This window comes from Podarcis gaigeae (genome assembly GCF_964106915.1).
Source record: "Podarcis gaigeae genome assembly, chromosome: 3".
NCBI lineage: Eukaryota > Metazoa > Chordata > Lepidosauria > Squamata > Lacertidae > Podarcis > Podarcis gaigeae.
Genome location: NC_139680.1, coordinates 118,863,492 through 118,883,823, shown reverse-complemented (window position 1 = coordinate 118,883,823; position 20,332 = coordinate 118,863,492). Strand labels below are relative to the sequence as shown.

Sequence of the window (20,332 nt, the reverse complement as noted above, 5' to 3'; positions counted from 1 at the left end):
AAAACCATCCTGTGAACTGCGGTTGGATTCCTGGATGTGCCCACTTTGCAGTATTTTCTTCAAACCGGTTAGCAATTGACCTGTTCTGATGATACGCAGTCAGGGGCATGGGAAGCTGCCAGTCAGGCAAGGCCTTTGAGAGATTTTGCAGTGATATAGTGGTATGCTTCACAAAGCCACTTTGGGGCTGCAAATAAATAGTGTCTACTTTTTAACATTTCTCTGATCTGCTGAAGGGAGGATAAAGCAACAAGTATTTCTTCTTTGGGGTCACAAGCCTGCCAAACTCTTCCTTGCACTGGTAAAATCCCTTTTTACTTTTCATTTGCAAAGGAAAGAATATTTGACATCTGCTCCCTTGTTCTGGAGCAACTCATTCACTGCAACAGGTGATGGTCAAATGCCCTTCTTGTATCCTTTAATTCACTGGTTCAAAAGCTCTGCTGCTTTGCTAAATTAATTTTGCAATTAAATGGGCTATTCCTAATCCAGTTTGGTGAGATGCAGACAAATCTGAACACTAATAATGTGCTCACTTTGCTGGGATGTTCAATCAGAGAAGCTTTGTAGCTTAATGGTATTAAAAAAAGCTCTGAGATGGAAGTGGAAAGTTTTTATTAGTCTTACAAAGTGGAGCACAGAAGGAGTCCCATCTACTCTGTCATGCTGAGAGAGATTGGAAAGGATACAAGTTTGTTAGTGGATAGTTGTAAAAGCTTTTAACAGCTGTAAAACAGCCGAATATATAATAGTGTCTTATTATCGTGATGCGAGAGGCTGTCCAAAGAGCTTTCAAGCCCTCCTCCCTGCTTGTTTTCTTAATGGTTTTACACATATCTTATTTAAAGATCAGCAGTTTTCTATGTAAATAGGACACAGGCACTGCTACCTCTTCCCATTTGTGTTTTGGAACTGTGACCAAGTGTCATGCTTCTAATTCACACCTCCATTCTGTGAAGGGAGTCAATACTCTGTGTCGCTGGGGCAGATTCCAAGTTGTTAGCCTTGCTGCCTGATCTCTCTGATGTTGCAAGGCCATCAATGGAGGTTTCCAGAGTTTCGTACTGCATCTTCCTTTTGAGCACTCTGGCTTAGCACCTTAGGAAGTAGCTCTAGACTGAGTTAGCCATAGTCAAGCTGCCGGCCTGATTCCAAGCCACCATCCCCTGCCCCACCTAATGATTGCATGCTCTTTGTTGGCATGGCTCAGAGAGCAAACATTTACAAGCTTAGGTTGAAAATTTCATGCTAGGCTTGTGGTTGGCTTAACCTACACCAGCACTATTTTAGCTTTCTCTCTGGAGCAGTAAGGAAGTTGGCCCAGTTATGCACATAGCTTGGGTGAATTATTACATGAGTTCACCTGTGGCTTCTAGAAGCTAGAAGCATGTGACAGTGGCCACACCCGGGAAACAGCCTTGACTGGATGGCTAAACCAGGTGAGGGTAGCCGATGGATATCAAAACCTTGGTGAGACTGTTTGGGAGTTTCCTTGCATTCAAAGACAGGCTTTGGTGGATTGAGCAGATTAGACTAATAGTAGGTCCAATGGTCAAGAAGGCAGATATAACTTCAGTGCTGCTAACACAGCTGTTTGACTTCACCACTGGAGGCATACTCCATTGTCTCTCAAGCTAGACAGATACCAACAACAACTTATCCAGGGCCTTTGCTCAGTGACAAACTTATGTGCCCTGTTAACATTAGTATGGTGTGATATTTCATTTGAACAATGTTTGCCTGCAAATGAGGTGCTGTTGGGCTAACTCCTCTTATGGGGGACTCGTCTCCTTAACTGTTGGGAAAGCATTTCAAGATAAGACTGGTTTGGGGGAAATCCTATGAACATAGTTAGCTAGGCAGAAGACACCTCCAGGCAGAATGTTGGGAAGAACTGGACACAGAGTGGTCCTTGTTACTCACTGGCACATCCTGGCAGTTGTAATTATCTATATCTATCATCTATCTATCTATCATCTATATCTATCTATCATCTATCTATCTATCTATATCTATCTATCTATCTATCTATCTATCTATCTATCTAATCTATCTATCATCTATCTATCTATCATCTATCTATATCTATCTATCTCTATCATCTATCTATCATTATTTATCTGTCATCTATCATCTATCTATCTATCATCCATCCATCTATCTATCTATCTATCTATCTATCATCTATCTATCTATCATCTATCATCATCTATCTATCTATCTATCTATCTATCTATCTATCATCTATCTATCTATCTATCTATCTATCTATCTATCTATCTCTATCTATCTATCTATCTATCTATCTATCTATCTATCATCTATCATCTATCTCTATCTATCTATCTATCTATCTATCTATCTCTCTCTCTCTATCTATCTATCTATCTATCTATCTATCTATCTCTATCATCTACTCTATCTATCTATCTATCTATCTATCTATCTATCTACCTACCTATCTAATCTACAGTTTCCACAATTTTTATATACATATATCAAACATTATCATTGCAAGTCACTTCTCTTAGGACTTCCCAGTCCATCTCTCCATGGCATTCTATTCAAACCTTATTCTGTTGCGTATCCTGTAAATAATTATCCTGATATATTGTAGTCATTTGAAGATACTGATGTATTAAAAGAAACAACAATTTGAGCTGGTGAGCCTTGAGCCATTTTGGAAATTCTGCCTTGGTCACCCAGTAATTTTGCCATGAATCCTTTCAGAATGTATTTAGGATGAATTTGATTTTTTCATAGTTTTATTTATGTGCCAATGCCAAAGATTCTCAGGCCAGATCTCACATTCACTTCACACCGTGCGTTGACCTGTTTATGTCTGTCATGTTTCTAGTTTGCTGTTAATTATATTTTCCAGTGCCCTTTTGGAGAAACGGGTTGAAGAGGTGGGGTATGCAAGGCCATGTCCCGCTACTGCTGGTGCAGCAATCTGGCTCATCCGATTACTCTCCCATCCATTGCCTTTACACTTCCCCATCCGTTCGCCACCCACTGTAATCTAATGAAAGATTATAGGAGGAGAAGCATCCCAGCTATATAGCTTCTTGACTGATATGTTGTTGTTGTTGTTGTTGTTTAGTCATTTAGTCGTGTCCGACTCTTTGTGACCCCCTGGACCAGAGCACGCCAGGCACTCCTGTCTTCCACTGCCTCCTGCAGTTTGGTCAAACTCATGCTGGTAGCTTCCAGAACACTGTCCCACCATCTGGTCCTCTGACGTCCCCCTCTTCTTGTGCCCTCAATCTTTCCCAACATCAGGCTCTTTTCCAGGGAGTCTTCTCTTCTCCTGAGGTGGCCAAAGTATTGGAGCCTCAGCTTCACGATCTGTCCTTCCAGTGAGCACTCAGGGCTGATTTCCTTCAGGATGGAGAGGTTTGATCTTCTTGCAGTCCATGGGACTCTCAAGAGTCTCCTCCAGCACCAGAATTCAAAAGCATCAATTCTTCGGCGATCAGTCTTCTTTATGGTCCAGCTCTCACTTCCATTGACTGATATGAGGTGGGGAATATAGTGTAGTGAGGAGGCTGAAATTCTATATAAGGTGGTTTTGCCGTAACTTCCTAGGTACTTCATTTGGACAGTGATCAAGGGCTTCAGAGGCTGTGGTGTTGCTGGCTTCTGCTGGCAGCTGACCATTAAGGAAGTTTACAAACCATTGTGAAATACGCTGCTCTGCAGGGGGAGATAGCCTTTAATCCAGTGAATGTCTCCATTTATGCCTCTGTTTTCCATTGTTTTCCTTTGTGGTAGTTGGGTGGGGCAGACAGAGCTGTTTTTTAGGGTGCTGGTGGGTTCTCCAGAAAAGTTTGAATTGGGGAAGAAATTAGGGTGATTTGCATAGGGCGAAATTCTACAATATTTCCCCATAAATTACAGTGATCTAACTGAGCATGTTCGTTTAACTTGTATTGGGTAAACAAGCTAAAAATGTTGAAATTGCTAAGCTTCCTTAATATTGCATTTGCAGTTGACACCCATTTGTTGCTACTAATGGACTTATGAAATGGAAAAAACTCCACAGAAAATAAAGCAGAAAAAACCCTCCCTTTTCGACTCACTAAACTCACAGGAAGATAACTATTTAGCCAGAGATGGACAATTCCTGGCAGAAATCCTACTTGTACTGTGAGCTCCATACTGGGCACTTCTTGTCCCCCCCCCCTTTTGAGGAGTGTGTGTGTGTGTGTGTGTGTGTGTGTGTGTGTGTTTTGGTTATGTGTAATTAGCTTTTCTACCCACATTTTTAATTATACACTCAAGCTCTTGGTCATGGCTTGGCTACCCTACCTTCACAGAGTTGTACAATATCATTTGTTTGCTTTGGTATGTTTAATGATCAACCTAGGATTATAATAAACAAGCCTGGTTTGTATTCATATCCCCTCTGTTTATGTACTTGGATCTATTACATTACTGTGTTATCAACGTATTTAAAATATAATTATATTGCAAGGTGGGGACAGGTGACTGAATGTAATAAAAGCTTGGCACAAAGCCTTTGCCAATCCTAAACCTGTATTCAAGAACAGAACCAAATGCTCCCCCTTTTCCTTTTCTGTCTTTAAACTACGAAAAGAACCCTTAATTGAGAGTAATAACATCTTAGAAAATTTACCAGTCATTGTCCTTTGTTCCATTTCCTGCTTCAGAATTATTTTCCTTCTCTCTCTCATCCCCCCATCCCCTGCCCCCTGTGGTTGGGTTAGGACTTCCCAGCTAGTTGGGAAACATTTAGTGAATATGATGGTGCAATGTTATGTAGTCAATCCATTTGGCTGCGTCAGTGAGGCCAGATAAAGCCCTTACAGAGTGAGAGCAAGGCTTTCTCAGAAGGCATAGTGTTTTATCCTCTTTTGAATCGGGTGCCAAAAGATAACGCCAGGATCTCATTTTTGGTGTTTGTTTTGAAAAGTGGTGAAATGCCTAATCACAAAACATTGCCTTCATTCCAGAGGGCATTACAGTGGTACCTTGGTTCTCAAACTTAATCCTTTCCGGAAGTCCGTTCCAAAACCAAAGCGTTCCAAAACCAAGGTGTGCTTTCCCATAGAAAGTAATGCAAAATGGATTAATCTGTTCCAGACTTTTAAAAGCAACCCCTAAAACAGCAGTTTAACATGAATTTTACTAACGAGACGATTGATCCATAAAATGAAAGCAGTAAACAATGTACTGCAGTCACTCACTCACTCACTCACTCAATCAATCAATCAATCAATCAGTAGGTGAACTAGGTTCCATCCAGTCACAAAAACAAAAGAGCCGCAGAAACAAAAACACAAAATAAATAGCAAAAACAGACAGACCTCAGTGTAACAGTCAAAACGTAAGTGTGGCACTCAAATCGGAAGCGTAACACTCAAAACGGAGCACGTTCCAAAAAACAAAAAGTTAAGTAAAAAAAGAATGGGAGTGCCTAAATGAATACCTCAAAAGTCAAGGTTTCTTGGACAGAAATCTGGCTGAATCTGGAATAACCCTGTGAAGTGAAAGGATATGAAAGAGGGATTTATATCTAGATGTTACGATAGAGATGATAAGGAAAACAGGAAAACAGGAAGACACAATGAGAGATAAAGGAGGTGCTGTGGGATTGGTGGAAGTCAATGTCTTGTTGTTGTTGTTGTTTTAGTGTTTATAGTATTAACTTGTAAGATATGGATTTGTTTTTTGTTGCTGTTGTTGTTGTTGTTGTTGCTTTCTTTAGTTTTCAAATGTTGATTTTGGTGTGTTGTGTATTGTTATTTTTCGATACCTTTCATGTTGTTGTTGTTGTGTGGAAAATACTAATAAAATTTATTAAAAACAAAACAAAAGAAAAGAAAATGAAGCACGTTCGGCTTCCAAAAAGAGTTCGCAAACTGGAACACTTGCTTCCGGGTTTGCAGTGTTTGAGTACCAAGGCATTTGAGAACCAAGGTACCACTGTAGTTTGCTGCCAGTGACGTTGGCACATAACCAGCATTGACTAAATGTTCATGACCCTCTCTTTTTCTATCTTAAAGTTCACAATCTTCCCATTTCTCCCTTTGGAATTCTGTTCTCTTTCTCGCATTCAAAAGTGCATTCCTTCTCTCATTCAAACCCCACTGACAAATATATTCTTATTTGTGTTCTGTTCTACCTGCTTCACCGATTTCTCCAGTGGAATAAGTGATCTTAACATTTAGAACCTCCTCAGGGCCTTTCAGGCAAACACGACTTTCTTATAATAGATAAAGTACTGACAATATGGCTGTTAACATAGGAGACTGGTAGCGGGATATGATACGATTGTTTGTACGTTAGATTGCTTACCTGCCCTTTACCTAAAGATCCCAGCACGGGTTATAGCAATAAAATACGTATAGAGTAATAAAGCAAGAAAAGTGTAAACAACAAGGAAGGAACAATTCCAGATATAAAAAAAATGCAAGCATTTATTTATTTTTTTAATAATATTTTATTAAGTTTTACAGAAAATTAACAATCAACAAAAATCTTAAGAAAAAACAACAAACATCAAAAATACAGACAAAACAGAAAAAAGAAAAACATAGAAAAAGAAAATTTAGCATAAAAAAAGAAAAACTCTTTTTCAATTTAATAACCTTCAAAACCTTATTTTCCTTACTTCCACCCGCTTTCCTTTCTTGTATTCCACTTTAAAAATTAGTTCAGCAAGCTCATTCATTATTTATTTTCATCCTTTATCCCTCCCTTTATACTCTTATTTATCTTAGTCACTAGAACCCCTTCATTTCATTTTCAATGCCTTCAACATTCATAAATTGTACAATGTTTTTGTAGATAGGCTTTAAACTTCTTCCAGTCCTCCTCCACCTGTTCTTCGCCTTGATCTAGGATTCTGCCGGTCATTTCTGCCAGGTCCATATAGTCTATTACTTGCATCTGCCATTCTTCCAATGTGGGTAGGTCTTGCGTCTTCCAGTACTTCGCAATAAGTATTCTTGCTGCTCTTTGTAGCATACATAAAGAAAGTTCTATCCTTCTTTGACACCAATTGGCCGACCATGCCCAGGAGAAAGGCCTCTGGTTTCTTCAAGAAGGTATACCTAAATACCTTTTTCAGTTCATTATATATCATTTCCCAGAAAGCCTTAATCCTTGGGCACGACCACCAAAGGTGAAAGAATGTTCCTTCAGTTTCTTTGCATTTCCAACATTTATTATCGGGCAAATGATAAATTTTTGCAAGCTTGACTGGGGTCATGTACCACCTATAAATCATTTTCATAATATTTTCTCTTAAGGCATTACATGCCGCGAATTTCATACCGGTGGTCCACAACTGTTCCCAGTCTGAAAACATAATGTTATGACCAATATCTTGTGCCCATTTTATCATAGCAGATTTGACAGTTTCATCCTCAGTATTCCATTTCAGCAGCAGATTATACATTCTCGACAATATCTTAGCACTGGGATCTAACAATTCTGTTTCTAACTTTGATTTTTCCACCTGGAAGCCATTTTTCCTATCCGAATTATAGGCCTCTCTTACTTGAAAATAATGTAACCAATCCTGCACCTTGTCTTTAAGTTTCTCATAACTCTGCAGTTTCAATTTGTCTCCCTCCTGCTCCAAAATTTCCCAATATTTTGGCCAATTCGATCCCATATTAGATTTTTTCAAGGCCTTTGCTTCCATAGGTGAAAGCCATCTTGGGGTTTTGTTCTCCAAAAAATCTTTGTATCTAACCCAGACATTAAACAATGCTTTCCTGACAATATGGTTTTTAAACGCCTTATGTGCTTTATCCTTACCATACCACAAATATGCATGCCATCCAAAAACATTATCATACCCTTCCAAATCCAAAATATCTGTATTCTCGAGAAGTAGCCATTCCTTCAGCCAGCAGAAAGCTGCTGCTTCATAATATAACTTAAAGTCCGGCAGGGCAAACCCCCCTCTATCCTTTGCATCAGTAAGAATTTTGTATTTTATTCTGGGCTTTTTGCCCTGCCAGACAAATTTAGAAATTTCTTTTTGCCACTTCTTGAAACAGTCCACCTTGTCAATGATTTGTAACGTCTGAAACAAAAACAACATTCTTGGCAATACATTCATTTTAATAGCCGCAATTCTACCCAGTAAGGAAAGCTTCAAATTTGTCCAAATTTCAAGATCTTTTTTCACTTCTGACCAACACTTCTCATAGTTATCTTTAAATAAATTAACATTCTTAGAAGTCATATTCACCCCTAGGTATTTAACTTTTTTCACCAATGTTAAGCCTGTTTCTTCCTGAAACCTTTCCTTCTCAATCGGCGTTAAATTCTTCTCTAGAACCATAGTTTTTGATTTGTTCAATTTAAAACCTGCCACCTGGCCAAATTCTTGTATTATTTCCAAAGCTCTTTTGGTACTAGGGATTGGCTCCTGTAATGTCAGTCCTAGGTCATCTGCGTAAGCTTTAAGTTTGTAATGTTTAACTCCGACCTGTATACCCTGAATCTGTTGGTCGCTTCTAATCATATTCAGCAAAACCTCCAGGACTGAAATAAAAAGCAGAACATTTAAGAACTATTCCATATATAAAAGAAGTTAAAAGTACCGTATTTTATATAGACTCACTTTTTCCCTCCTAAAAAGTAAGGGGAAATGTGTGTGCGTCTTATGGAGCAGATGCAGGCTGCGCAGCTATCCCAGAAGCCAGAACAGCAAGAGGGATTGCTGCTTTCGCTGTGCAGCGATCCCTCTTGCTGTTCTGGCTTCTGAGATTCAGAATATTTTTTCCTTGTTTTCCTCCTCCAAAAACTAGGTGCGTCTTGTGGTCTGGTGCGTCTTATAGAGCGAAAAATACGGTAATTCCAGTATAGTTGTGGGTCTGAGATAGAAAGGGCTCTTTCCAGTGTAATTCTGCTTCTCGTATCTCCTGCCTTTGCCTCTGGCATCGTGTTGGGGACAGGGCACTGCTTGTTCTTCTGTAGCAAACTACAGGAACCAAGGAAGGACGCCATAGCTGTGCTTTCTGCGGAGGCACAAGGTGTCCTGCCTGCCTGCCTGCCTGCCTGCCTACCTGCCTGCCTGTTTGCCTGCCTGCCACTCTTCACCCCAAGGTCCCGAGGCGAGTTGCATCTTTAAAATGCAGTATTAAAAACAGTTTGAAACAACTTTTCAACCCTAACCCTGTGGAACGCCCTCCCACCAGATGTCAAAGAGAAAAACAACTACAGTGGTACCTCGGGTTAAGTACTTAATTCGTTCCGGAGGTCCGTTCTTAAACTGAAACTGTTCTTAACCTGAAGCACCATTTTAGCTAATGGGGCCTCCTGCTGCTGCCGCCGCACCACCAGAGCACAATTTCTGTTCTCATCCTGAAGCAAAGTTCTTAACCTGAAGCACCATTTCTGGGTTAGTGGAGTCTGTAACCTGAAGCGTATGTAACCTGAAGCGTATGTAACCTGAGGTACCACTGTACCAAACTTTTAGAAGACATTTGAAGGCAGCCCTTTTTAGGGAAGCTTTTAATGTTTGACGGACTATTGTATTTTAATATTTTGTTGGAAGCCGCCCAGAGTGGCGGGGTATAATTATTATTGTTGTTGTTGTTGGGCGGGGTATAATTATTATTGTTGTTGTTGTTGTTGTTATTAAGACAAGGTGCGTCCTTCAAACATATGCCCCAAAGGTCAAAAGCCAGGGTAGAGAGGTGCGTCTTCAACATTCTCTGAAAGTTGTATAAGAAAGGTGCCAGATGTACTTCTGTTGGGAGGGAGGTCCTCAACTTAGGGGCTGCCACAGAGAAGGCCATGGACGTAGCCAGGATTTTTGTTGTGGGGGGGGTAGGCTTTTTGTTGGGAGGGGCAGGCCTTTTGTTAGGGGTGGCAGAACTTCAGTTTGTTATGTATTTTTAATGTATTTTTATTGACTTGGGGCGGCAGCTGCCTCTCCCTGCCCTCCCTTGGCTATGCCCATGGAGAAGGCCCACTCCTCAGCTGCCAGCCCCCCCTGCCACCTCTGAGGGCAGAGGAGCTACCAAGAGGGCCCCCTTTTGACTGATCTCGGCACCTGAACATGAAAGCACCGGGCAAACCCTTGACTATTTAAACCTCAGTTTGCAGGTGCTAGCAGCTTTCTGAGTGAGGAATATCTCTTCTTACCACCAGTGTGGGGGGAAACTACTGCTTATATCCAGCCTTATCTGTTCTTCATTTCCATTTATACATTCGCAGCTGTTTGTTCTTAATCCCATTTCTGTGGTAGTAAACTCCTTCCCTTTTAGGAGTGAGAAGTTGCTGGTGCTGTGCTCTGAGCCGCAGCGAAGCGATCAGCAAGAGAGAAGGGCCTCTCCAAAAGTGATTGCATTTGGATTGTCAAATTTATAATAGAAATACAGAGCATTCTAGTTTTATTCTTCATTCAAAAGATCTTAGAATGAGCTGTTGCTTCATTCTGAGGAGATGGAAAGGTAAATAATTTGAGGCTTATTACTTGAGCTCTATTAGAGGAAGGTAAATTATTTCCTTTTCTAATTAGGGCTGGAGGGGGGGGGACCCTCTAAATGAACTGAGTCGCCATAAAAGTGCATTTTAGACTTCTATGCTTAATCCATCAGATACTAGAATAATTAAATTAAAACTGGTAATCTGCAGTACGCATCACTCCTTAGAATCTTAGCAAATTATAATCATCTTTCATTTTATTGCTGGCTGTATTAAAAAAAACCCCACCAAAGTACTATTTCCCATCAAAAGTTATGAATTTTGGCAGAGGAAGTGACAGCGACATCTGCTCAAGGCTGTTGGGGTTTCTGTTAAAAACTATCAAATCTTAATAGTGGAGAGAGCGTGAAAAATTCCTCTTTGGAGTGGTTGACCGTATCTGTAACGCAGAATGCAGCTGTTTAGATCTGGAGCAGGTTGAATTTCAACAGGGAGCCTGTTGAGGCTGGAGTTTAGCACTGCTCCCCTTGCCCCCAGTGCCTGTTTCTGGGGAATTTCAAGAGAGCAGGAATGATTTCATGGTCTTTGTAGCGTGTGGATGTTGAAGTGTTTTTTGTTTAGCATATGGGGACAGTATTGAATAAATTATTCTGTGCAATGCTGTCATGCATATCCCATGGGTTATTTTGTTCAGGTGTCAACTGCCTTTGTTGGTTAAACTATTATTTTAAATAAATGATTCCGTTCTGATTCCCTTAATAAGAGAGTTGGTTCCATGGAATCTGGTTTCAGATGCCAAAGACTTGTTGGACGAACCATGGACTCTCGAGCTCACGGGTGGTTTACAAGGAGAGAATGTTTGTGGCTTAATGCATGGGGCAAAATACAACGCTGAACCAATTACTGCTATTAGTAGCAATTAACTTGTAGCAGGTTGAAGTTCAGTTTCTGTCAGTCGCACTTTATTACGTGCATGGAAGGAGCATTAAGATGCATCTTAAAACTGGTTAAATCCTCCCACAGTCGATCATCTCTGCTGAATCACTCAAAGGCAGATGACTCTGGAAGCAACAGCTTGTGATGACATTAAGGAAGCAAAAGACCTTGGCATCCATTAATGTGGTCTAGTGGCGGTATAAAGAAGAAGAAGAAAGTCTGCAAGTAACGAAAACATCTTTTGGCAAATGCGTAGGCCTTGGGAAGGGAAGAGAAATTCAAGCACAATAGGTGAATTGCCTTCAAGAACCATTTGTGGGTGTTAATTATCTTTGAATTGCAGTTGCTCTTATAATAAGATGTCACCAGGCCAAAGAGGAGAAGAGATTTCCCCCATTCTGCAATGCCTATTACTGGTTTTAAACTAAATGGGTTGTTACAACACTTGCAGAAAAGAAAAACAAGCTTGATTTTTCTAGGTGGGAAGTGGAGGAAGGGAAGGCTGCAAACAGTCCCGTTCCAAGATTTCTTCTTGCCTCTGCAGCACATGCATCCTCTGGGATCATTATTTGTTCTTTACAAGGGTTGTTGGGTGTGTGTGTTTTTTTAGTTTTCTAGTAGAGATTTATATTAATAAGCCAAAAGCCCTTTGTCAATGCATTTTGGAGCACAGGAGAGAGGACTTGTATAATGAATTTTTAGGGCACTGCCAGACTGTCAATGTTTCAGGAGGGATTCAAGCACATAATGGAAATTTAGGTTTGCACAATTGAACTGGGCTAAAGAACTCCGCCGCCCTATGCCAAGGAACGCCTTTGAGTCGGGGGGGGGGGAGGAGAAGAGTCAGAGCGGGAACAGTCAGAAGGAGACAGAGAGGAAGTGATGGAAGGGGAAGAGGTAGAGAGCCAGGAGGCGGGAAGGCTCTCTGATGCTGAAGCAGAGCCCCAGCACCGCACAGGGAGCTCAGGAACAGACGGAGAGCCTGTGCCCGTGCCTTCAGACAAGAAAGGAGAAGGCCAAGGCGCAGGGATCAGAGACGTCCCATGAAGCTGCCCTGTCTTTTCTGTTGGAGGAGAAGCAGGAGAAGACCACTCTCCGAATCTGAACCGGACGATTCGGATGCATGATTGTACTGTGCTGCTTGTACATATGTAAAATAAAGAACTGTAAATATCTCTCTGAGTGAGCAGAGGGTGCTTATTGCGAAGAGCATACACAAACCATCACATCAACAAATCTATTTTATTGTTTTAATGTTAGGAAAGTGATGGAGGAATGTGCTGAAAAGTGAGTGGTGAAGACTGATTAACGGGAAGACGTATATACACCCAGCAAACAAATTAGGATGAATCTTCCTTGTTGCATAACTGCCCTGCAAGAAAATCAGAATAAATACTCAATAAACGAGTCATCTGGAGGAGTCCTTACAGGGGAAACCTTTGTGCTCTGAATCTAAAATAATCCATGGAGCAATTCAAGATGTGGGATTGGTACAGTGCTGGCTGAAAATGACTTCCATGTGGCTGGGGCTCCTTGCGGCTACAGTTGTTTTTGCAAACTTTGAGCCTTATGACTTTGTCTTTCGCATGGAATGCCTCCGGACTACTGTAACTTGCAGCATCTCTTGTAAAAAAGGTGTCACTGATAAAAGGGTATTCCATAAGTGTTGCCGTTTACTGGTGTAGCAATAACTGTGTGGAGCCACACTCACATGGGAGTGTGTTTGCTTGGCTGCCACCATGCTAATGTCACATTTGCATTGAGGTCAAATAAAGCAAGCTCTGATAATTTGATCAGCAGAAAGGATTTGAATAAATATTGTGGGCTGCAGCTAACGTGCAATTTTTTATCCATGCACTTAATAAAATTAGCATATCAAGTTTCATAAATATGGCAGATGGCTGAACGCCAGTTGGACATACTTCATTTCTCTTACAGGATTTTTATTCTGAAATTGCTACTGCCCAAAGCAAAATATTTTGATAACTCTTGATAATTGGACAGAAATCGCGACGGTTGGGAATCTGGGGCTGTTTCCATTTCTGCTGTTATGTTTGTACAGTGGAACCGTCCTCTCCCCTTTAGAGGATTCAGGGAGCAAATTTTGGGAATGTGCAGGGAGAGAAAGGGGGAAGTCCCATTGTGCAGGCAGAACTCAGCTCACACGGTGTTGGACACAATCCGCAGTGAATTGGACCTGCTTTTTATTATTTTGTGGTTCAGTTGTTGTCAAAATTTTTGTATCTCCTAACACAAAGTGCCTGTAGGCAACTTAAAGTACCGTATTTTTCGCTCTATAACACGCACCTGACCATAACACGCACATCGTTTGTAGAGGAGGAAAACAAGGGAAAAAACATTCTGAATGAAACAGTGGATGTATCATTTTTGTGCTTCATGCTGTGGCCACAGACATGTGATCTGATGGTGAATTTGGGGTGACCCAATGCAAAAATCCTGAGAATTCCTGTGGATCCATGCTTTGTAACCACGTTTTTGCACCATTGCAGCCCCAGGCAACAGTGGGTGCGTGATTTTCTTGGTGCAGGCTGTAGCCATGGACATGCTATGTGATCTGATGGTGAATTTGGGGTGACCCAATGCAAAGATCCTGAGGATCCATGTGGATCCATGCTTTGTAACCACGTTTTTGCACCATTGCAGCCCCAGGCAACAGTGGGTGCGTGATTTTTGGGGGGCAGGCTGTAGCCATGGACATGCTATGTGATCTGATGGTGAATTTGGGGTGACCCAATGCAAAGATCCTGAGGATCCATGTGGATCCATGCTTTGTAACCACATTTTAAGTGGGGAGGGAAGGAAAAACACAGAAGGGACAAGGAGCAGGAGAGGGGTGTGCAGAGAAGCAGCTGGCTAAGAATGCAGGAGAGGGATTTAATGGGAGGGAGGAAAGAAAGGCAAAAGTTTCCCCCCACCCAAGCACCCAAGCCAGCCAGCGCTCTCTCTCTCTCTCTCTCTCTCTCTCTCTCTCTCTCTCTCTCTCCACCTGCATGTTTTCAGCAGCACCAGAGCACAGAGAGGAAGGAAGGACACTCTGCTTTCCCCTCTGCTTGCCTGGAGGGGAGGGGCTTTCCCTGCTCTTTGTTCCGTTTCAGCAAACACAGCAAGGAAACAGAGGTGGGTGGGCAGTAAGACCCTGAGGCAGAATGCAGGAAAGCAGCCGCTTCCTCTTTTCAGGTTTCCCTTCTCCGTGAAGCGCGATTTGATTTTTGCCTGATTTTTTGGCTCCAGGGACCACACATTTGCTCAATAACACGCACAGACATTTCCCCTTCCTTTTTAGGAGAAAAAATATGCGTGTTATAGAGGGAAAAATACGGTAATAATTAAAAATACAACAGTACGTGATTTTTAAATACATTCATTAACCTCAGTGACAAAATTCCAATTTGAACCAAACACTAAAGAAAAACAAAATCTCCACTGAGAATATTAAAATTACTATCTGGGAAAGGTGGCACTGCAAAACAGGAAAACTGCTGCTACAACATATAGAACAATGAAAACACTAAAAACGAAAAGAAAAGAAAGAACTGGTCGGTGAGTGGAAGGAAGAAGTCTTCACCTGCCTCTAACTTTCATCTTTTGCATACACAGCAGACAGACAGTGACTGTTCAGGCAGCCACTCTTGTCTGTTTTAGCACTAGTTCGAGACTCCACGTCAAAAGGAAAGAGAGCCAGCCCATAGCTAGGTGTCTTTGCAGAATCCGCAGCAGAAAGCTTGACCCTGCTTCAGCCCCTCATGATTCAAGTGCAATGCAACAGCAGCACGTGCAGGAACCCCTGCATTTCCTTCTTGGAAATTCTGCATCTGGGTAAATCCCAGCTGTGCAAAACAAGAGTCTTCCTGACAAACTGCTTTAAAAAAAAAAAAAAAGTTTGAACTTATCCCTACATTCATTCAGGTGGTAACTTAACAGAAGAAGTTGAGATCAATTCTACATACTTCTCAGAAGCTGTTCTGGTCTTTGGGCCAATGGCCAGCATTTGTCCTCCACTGGTCTAAAAGTACGTAATTGCCTTAATTGCTTTTGAAAGCAAATCTGATCAAAGCAGGGTTCTAGAAGGCAATGAGGAGAGAAAGGGGATTGTGCCTTTCTGTAGCTCTGGCAAATATACAGTGGTACCTCAGGTTAAGTACTTAATTCGTTCTGGAGGTCCGTACTTAACCTGAATCTGTTCTTAACCTGAAGCACCACTTTAGCCTATGGGGCCTCCCACTGCTGCTGTGCCGCCGGAGCACAATTTCTGTTCTCATCCAAAGTTCTTAACCTGAAGCACTATTTCTGGGTTAGCGGAGTCTGTAACCTGAAGCATATGTAACCTGAGGTACCACTGTAGTGTCTTTGAGTGGGGTGCTGGTGGAAAAGCTCACATCAGCCTTACTGCTCCATGGGGAATGAGCTGGAAGCCAGATGGGTACAGCACTGGTGCTGAATCAGAGCTTTTTGCGACTTGTTTTCAATATGTATTCCATAATACATTTTGCTAGGAAGAGGCAGAAACAAACTGCCCAGATTCAATCATTGGTGTCTCCAGGTAGGGCAGGAGAACAGTATTGTAGACAATATTAAGCTAGATGGATCAGTGGTCTGGTTTGGTATAAAGCACTTTTCTGAAGTGTCCCCTCTCCTTAGAAGTAGTATAACCTCTGCATGTAGTTTAGTGGTTGGTTTTTGGTTTGGTTTTGCATGTGGAGGTACAGGGACTTTGGGGGGGACAAGTCCTGATGTCCCCCAGGATTGGTTGAAGCATCTATGCCTGGATTGCAGGAACTGGGAACACTTTTGATCCGTGCAATGAGTGCCATCTGGAAATTAAGTATTTTCGTTTGTGACATGGTTAATCTGGAATTCGACTCCAAGGTTGTTGAGCTAATTGGAAGACTTGCTTTTTTCCTCTCCAGAATTCAGTAATTGATGCCGAGGCCTTCCACTGGAGACTTAAGCTGACAGCTGCCCATTGACGATAGATGCACCTGTTTGCAGAAGTTCTAAGATTCCTTTACTCGGCTTATGTGGTTTACTGAAGAGTCTGATTTTAGTTTCCTCATGAATTATCTTCCACCTCTGGAAAGGTAGAGGTAAGTTATGTTTCCCAGATTATTTCATACCTTACTCCTTAAATAAAATAAAATTTAAACCTGTTTAAATTGTTTAAACCTGTCAGATAAGTTTTGTACAGAAGCCTTTCTTAATGTGGAACTAATTGATGGAACTGCCCAAAGCAGGAATCCTTCTTTTTCATTGTTTGCTGCATGTTCTGTGAATTTGTTTTCAGTGTATTATCAACACCGAGCCCTGTTATGTTGCACTTGATGTTACCAAACTCGCCTCTAATGCACGCAAGCACCAGTTTGGTGGATGTTGGAAACAGAATGGCTTCCTTGCCCCAACGGCAGTGCAGATTGCTAGCTGCCATTGGGCTTGAGAAGCGGAGGATAATTGCTTGATTGTAGGAATCATAGAACTGAAGGGTTGGAAGGGGTCAAGAGGGTCATCTAGTCCAACCCCCTGCAATGCAGGAATCCCAACCAAAGCATCCATGACAGATGGTCATCCATTCTGTGCTTAAAAACCTCCAAGGAAGGAGTGTCCACCACCCTCCAAGGAAGTCCATTCCACTGTTGAACAGCTCATACTGTCAGAAAGTTTTTCCTTATGTTTCTTTGGACCTTCGGGTATAGGACGCTATAGAAATTAAATAATAATAATAATAATAATAATAATAATAATAATAATAATAATAAAAAATAGTAATCTCTTTTATTGTAACTTGAAGCCATTGGTTCGGGTCCAACTCTCCAGAGCTGGAGAAAACAAGTTGGCGCCATGGGACAGCCCTTTAGACGTTTCTCCTCTTATCCAGGCTAAGCATACCCAAGAGCTTTTGTTAAGATGTAGCCTGAGAATGGCCCTGATGGACAGTGAGCAGAGAAAAACCCACTTATTCTGTCCTATGATGACTGCTAATCTGCCATATCAACATCTGGCTTATTGGGGATAGGGAGTGGGGTGTATTTCCATCATTGCTTTCAACACTTATGATTTGTCGGCATCTGTCCGTCTTGAGAGACAATGGAATGCGCCTATGGAGTTGAAGTCAAACCTCTGTGTTAGCAGACCCAAAGTGACCTTCCCAGGTGCAAGCCTGGGCAGTGTGTACGGAGGTCCTGGGCTGCCAAAATGACAAGACCCCCCTCTCGACCTCGCTGATGTGGTCCAAAGGAAATCAGAGCAATACATTTGGCACCAGCTTGGCTGCAGGAGTTGCTAGAAGGAGATGTACAAGGTGCCACCCAAGCGTCTTAGGGACCCCACTCCAGATTTGTGTAGGGTTTACTCCGTAGCCGTTTCTTCTCCTGAAGACATCCCAGAAGGCAGCAGAGGTTTAGGGCCAGAGTTTTCTTTCTCCCAGGTTGACGAGCCCCATCTGCCCCTCACTTCCCACACAGCATGTGCAGAAACCGCCTTCTTGATTGTTGGACCCACTCTTGTTCTCAACTTCTCAATCTGTTAGAAGCAGTCTTCACATGCAGTCTCTAACTTTGAGACCCATAAGCTACCCTCACCTGCTTTAGCCAGCCAGTCAAAGCTGTTTCCCAGGGTGTGGCTGCTGTCACGTACTGATATCTTCTAGAAGCCACAGGTGAGAGCTGAGTGCAGGATGGGGACCAAAGTTGGACAAGCTACCTTAGAAGGAATACAATGTTTTCCCTACCAGAAGTTCTATCTCTCTCCCAACAACCCGCACACCCCATGACCCTTACAATTATGAACCCCCCCCCCAAAGCTACAACTTGTAAGTCACTAAATTGGCAGTGAATTTTCAAAACATCTGTTTTGTTCCCATTGCATCTTCCACCTGACTGAATTTTGAGTAATGTCGTTTTTTGAGGATGCAGTTCCTTCTGTTAGAAACCCCACAGAAAGAATGGAAACGGTTCTGCAGCTTCAGCAAGTCATCTTCTTAAACATACATGCCCTTAATATGGTAACAGTCAGAGGTATTGCTAAACAGTGGACTATGGTGAGCCTCTGTTTAATATGCCCTCCCCACCCATTTGTGTGTTAAGAGATGGCAGTGAAAGTTTTTACTTTTGCTTTTGAACAAATTGCTGTTTCCTGTTGCGGTTGAAGTCTGAAAACTGGTTTAATCTAACTGTGGTTAGTTCACACAAACCAGGATCAAGCAACGGTTTCACATCCTGGTTTAGCTAACCACAGTTAGTATTCAGGGAAGTGTAGTTTATTCTAACATAATAGAAACTGCACTTTCTTCAAAGCTGAGCGCTGACGCTTTTATTCTCCTTCCTTCAGCTGCAGAGGCGGAGGAGAAAGTCACAATGAGTATGTGAGGCTGTAGCTCACCATGTGGCTTATTTGAATGCTAAGCCAGGCTGTCCTGTTTCTGTGACAAGTAATAGCAGACATCAGTCGAGTCAGCCTCTTTGCCACCTAAGCTCACTGTATTCCTATCTCTGAAGATGGTTTGCCACTTTTGGCAGAGTATGATTATATACTCTTCTCTAGTTCAGTGATAAAACTCATCAGAAATATACCACCACGGGAGGGCCGTGAATAGGAGTGGTGTCTCCTGCCTCTTCCCCTTTTTTAAAATTTTTATTTTTCATTTGGTGGCTGGGAGCACTCAAAATGCTGTGCAGGTGAGGTCCTATCCATCTACCCTCTGAGTTTGTCTGGTGGCAGTTAGGCAAATTTGTGTTGTGGGTCTGTGCCCCACATCCATGCATTTTCTTCCCAAAGGCACCCGCCAGGCAGACATTTTAGGAATTAATTCTGGAATCTATTGATGCATTAGATTATGAAACCCACAGCAGGAGACTTGAAACCTCTTGGCATTTGTTCATATTTATTGTTTGCTGTTAATGAGTTCAGTTCATGTTTTTGTCTTATTTGACTTGTAAACTTTCTTACTGCTTACATTTTAAGAAAGGTGGGATGAAAAGCATTTAAAACAATAAACAATTTGGGAAAATAAATGTAATAAAAGGTTTCTAATGGCGGTCTTTTGTGTTAGTGCCACATGTTCACCAGATGTAGCTTAGTTCCTGTATAATATGTAAATTATGTTGTTTGGATGTAAAGGAATTTCAGGCTTCTGTTATCATCACCCCGAGTTTTAGTACCTCAATAGTATAATGTCTTTGGCAAAAGGTTTGAGTTTACCCTCAACCCCCACTTCCTACCAGGATAGCATTAGCTTGCTTGAAATGGGCTGGGATAGGTTTGGTTATAACTCTAGGGGTGTCCAACTGGTCAGCCGTGATTGACAGGTCGGCGTCCGGATGATCGTGATCAATCGCAGGATCCTTATAGCTCATGTTGTTTACAATCATGTATCCGCCCCTCTCCCCTCTTGTTGTTTTCTGTGTTGCGTTTAGTGTGTGTTCCATTGTTGTCTGCACACTTATCAACTTATTAACAACTTTGGGAAGCCCCCCTCTAAAAAAAGAAAAGAAAAGCTCAACAATTTTGCGAAGCCCTTCCCCCCAGTTCTCCCCCCACTGCCAGTTCTTTCTCCCCCCCCCCCCCGAGTAGATGTTGGGAGTTGGATGTCCCTGTACTTATGGGAATAAGTTGGCAAGATGATGAACACAGGGTTGCTGTAAAATGTGACACCCCCATTGTGCAACCCCCACCCCCCTTTGTTAACTGGTAATGTCATGTGGCCAGTCTTCTGCTTTAATATGTTGCAGGCATGGCCAAACCTGACCCTCCAGCTGTTTTGGGATAACAGTTCCCATTATCCCTTACCACTGGTCCTGTTAGCTAGGGATGATGGGAGTTGTAGTCCCAAAACAGCTGGAGGGCCAAGTTTGATCCATCTGCCAGAAAGCTACTTTCTGTTTTCCCCTCCCCTGTCATAGTGAAAAGGGGGCAGTTCATTTTATTTCACCTTGGCTAAGGCAAGTATCAAACTGCAGCTTCATAGGAA

General features: G+C 42.0%; 1 protein-coding gene and 1 long non-coding RNA gene across 5 annotated transcripts in view; one reads left to right on the top strand and one right to left on the bottom strand.

Annotated features, from left to right (window-relative positions):
- NCOA1 (nuclear receptor coactivator 1) overlaps positions 1 to 20,332 on the top strand; it is a 288,605-nt gene that overhangs the window by 59,389 nt on the left and 208,884 nt on the right. For all 4 annotated transcript variants that reach the window (XR_014562729.1, XM_083733007.1, XM_083733011.1 and 1 more), the window contains exon 2: positions 16,281 to 16,457. The gene's annotated coding sequence lies outside the window, so the exon portion shown is untranslated. The remainder of the gene's footprint in view (positions 1 to 16,280; positions 16,458 to 20,332) is intronic.
- The window catches only part of LOC310842195, a 207,500-nt gene that overhangs the window by 36,250 nt on the left and 150,918 nt on the right, over positions 1 to 20,332 (bottom strand). The gene's annotated exons all lie outside the window — the stretch shown is intronic.